Source organism: Leptopilina boulardi, unplaced genomic scaffold, assembly GCF_019393585.1.
Source record: "Leptopilina boulardi isolate dan_hultmark-lab unplaced genomic scaffold, ZJU_Lbou_2.1 LbouV2_130, whole genome shotgun sequence".
Taxonomy (NCBI): domain Eukaryota; kingdom Metazoa; phylum Arthropoda; class Insecta; order Hymenoptera; family Figitidae; genus Leptopilina; species Leptopilina boulardi.
This window is the reverse complement of record NW_026137675.1, coordinates 326,555-329,118: the sequence shown is the minus strand read 5'-3', so window position 1 is coordinate 329,118 and position 2,564 is coordinate 326,555. Positions and strand designations below refer to the sequence as shown.

General features: G+C 29.8%; 1 long non-coding RNA gene across 1 annotated transcript in view; it reads left to right on the top strand.

Moving 5' to 3' along the window:
* Nucleotides 1–1,385, top strand: part of LOC127291305 (uncharacterized) — a 40,050-nt gene extending 38,665 nt beyond the window's left edge. Inside the window, exon 3 of the long non-coding RNA XR_007844579.1 lies at nucleotides 1,333–1,385. This is a non-coding gene — a long non-coding RNA (uncharacterized LOC127291305). The remainder of the gene's footprint in view (nucleotides 1–1,332) is intronic.
* Nucleotides 1,386–2,564: the final 1,179 nt, after the last annotated feature.

Genomic DNA, 2,564 nt, shown 5'->3' with positions numbered 1-2,564 from the left:
CAAATTCCGGTTGTCGTAACCGAATTTTGGTTGTTGTAGTCAAATTTCGGATGTCATAACTGATTTTTGGTTGTTGTAGTCAAATTTTGGTTGTCGTAACCGAATTTTGGTTGTCGTAGCCAAATTTCGGACGACGTAACCAAATTTTGGTTGTCGTAGCCAAGTTTTGGTTGTCGTAGCCGAATTTTGGATGTCGTAACCAAATTTCGTTTGTCGTAGCTAAATTTTTGGATGACGTAACCAAATCTCAATTGTAACCGAGTTGTAACTATATATTTTGGTAGTCGTAACCGAATATTGGATGTCGTAGTCAAATTTTGGATGTCGTAACCAAATTCCGGTTGTCGTAACCGAATTTTGGTTGTTGTAGTCAAATTTCGGATGTCGTAACTGATTTTCGTTGTCGTAGTCAAATTTTGGATGTCGTAACCGAATTTTGGTTGTCGTAGCCATATTTCGGATGACGTAACCAAATTTTGGTTTTCGTAGCCAAATTTTGACTACCGCAACCAAATTTTGATTGTCGTAGCCGAATTTTGGATGTCGTAACCAAATTTCGTTTGTCATAGATAAATTTTTGGATGTCGTAACCAAATTTCAATTGTAACCAAATTTCGTTTGTCATAGATAAATTTTTGGATGTCGTAGTCAAATTTCGGTTGCCGTAACCTAATTTCGATTGTCGTAGTCAAATTTTGGTTGTCGTAACCGAATTTTGGTTGTCGTAGCCAAATTTCGGACGACGTAACCAAATTTTGGTTGTCGTAGCCAAATTTTGGTTGTCGTAGCCAATTTTGGATGTCGTAACCAAATTTCGTTTGTCATAGATAAATTTTTGGATGTCGTAACCAAATTTCAATTGTAACTATATTTTGGTAGTCCTAACCGAATATTGGATGTCGTAGTCAAATTTTGGTTGCCGTAACCTAATTTCGATTGTCGTAGTCAAATTTTGGATGTCGTAACCGAATTTTGGTTGTCGTAGTCAGATTTCGGATGTCGTAACCGATTTTTGGTTGTCGTAGACAAATTTTGAATGTCCTAATCAAATTTTGGTTGTCGTAACCTAATTTCGGTTGTCGTAATGAAAATTTGGATGTCGTATCCAATTTTCGGTTGTCGTAACCGAATTTCGGATGTCGTAACAAGCATTTAATTAAATAAATCAAACATTTGGTTTAATGCGCCAAACTTTTTTTTTCATCTAAACTAAATATTTGTTGTAATTAGCCAAATATTTGATTGTTTAAATCAAACCTTATCATTAATAAAATTAAAATTCTCAGTTTTTAAAAATAAAAATTTGACATTAGTATTTTTTTTATTTTTCAGAAATCACGTCAGTATAACGACAAATAAGTTCCAGTGGTTGAATACATCAACGAGTAAGTACTCAAATTGTTTCTTACAAAAAAAAATTTAAATACATTTTTTTTGAGTTTTATATTTAATGAGAAAGGACCTGCACGGGTAGACCGAATCTCCGTTTTGTGTGCGTCATCTCGACCGGATGCACGGTCGACTAGATTCTTATATATATATATATATATATATGTAGATATATATATTTTTTTCCTTTTAAATTTTTTATGAAAAAATTAAAAATTCGTAATATAATTAGTAAAAATAGTAAAATAAATAAAAATAAATTTTCAGAATTAGTAAAAATTAAAATTAGTATAACTGGAAAATTTAAAATTAGTGACAAAAATTTTGTTTGCAATGTAATTAGTAAAATTGAACTATAATTAAAATGCAAAAAATGATTCACTAATACAAAATAGTTAAAATTTTTACTAATTCAAATTTAGAGAATGGATTTTGCCAACTTACGAGAGAGACTGTATGTATATATAGTGTCTCATCCCTTTCGAATGAAAAAAAAAATCACCGAGCAAGATGCAATAAATTTTTCTATGTCAGACGCATTTTAAAAATAATTGATCGCTTTACGATGCTATTGCGATTCACAGTTCTTAAAATTTTTTGACATTATTATGTCTCTTGGTTGAAACATGAAAATTTACAGGCTGCGGGAAGTTTGGAAAAATTTTAAGTGTTGTTTATTTTTAACGTAAAGGTGTAAAAAAAAATTATTTTTCTTTTTTATTTGTATCAAATAAATTTTTTTCTCAATGTATATAATAGTTATAGAAATATTCTAAATTAATTTCATTTAGAAATTAAAAAAAAAATTAATATTAGATTCTTATAATATTACAATATTTATTGATAATTGCGTAAAATTTTCATAAAAAATTTTTTATTCGTTAATTTTAAATTATATATATATATATAATATCGCACACTGACGATGATAAATGGCTTCCGATTGACATGCACTGGGATTATACGGTTTGTCGAACGATAACGTTGATGTATCGCGCAGGAATATTCCTTTTTAATATCATTATCAAAAATTTTATATATGGGACGTTTCACGTTAAGCGGGCCACCCCGATGGCCAAAATTGAGAGCTTCCAAAAAAATCGCTTATACCCAAAAATTATTCATATATATAAGTACTTTCAAAAAATATGTGGCCTTTTGAAAAATCCAATATG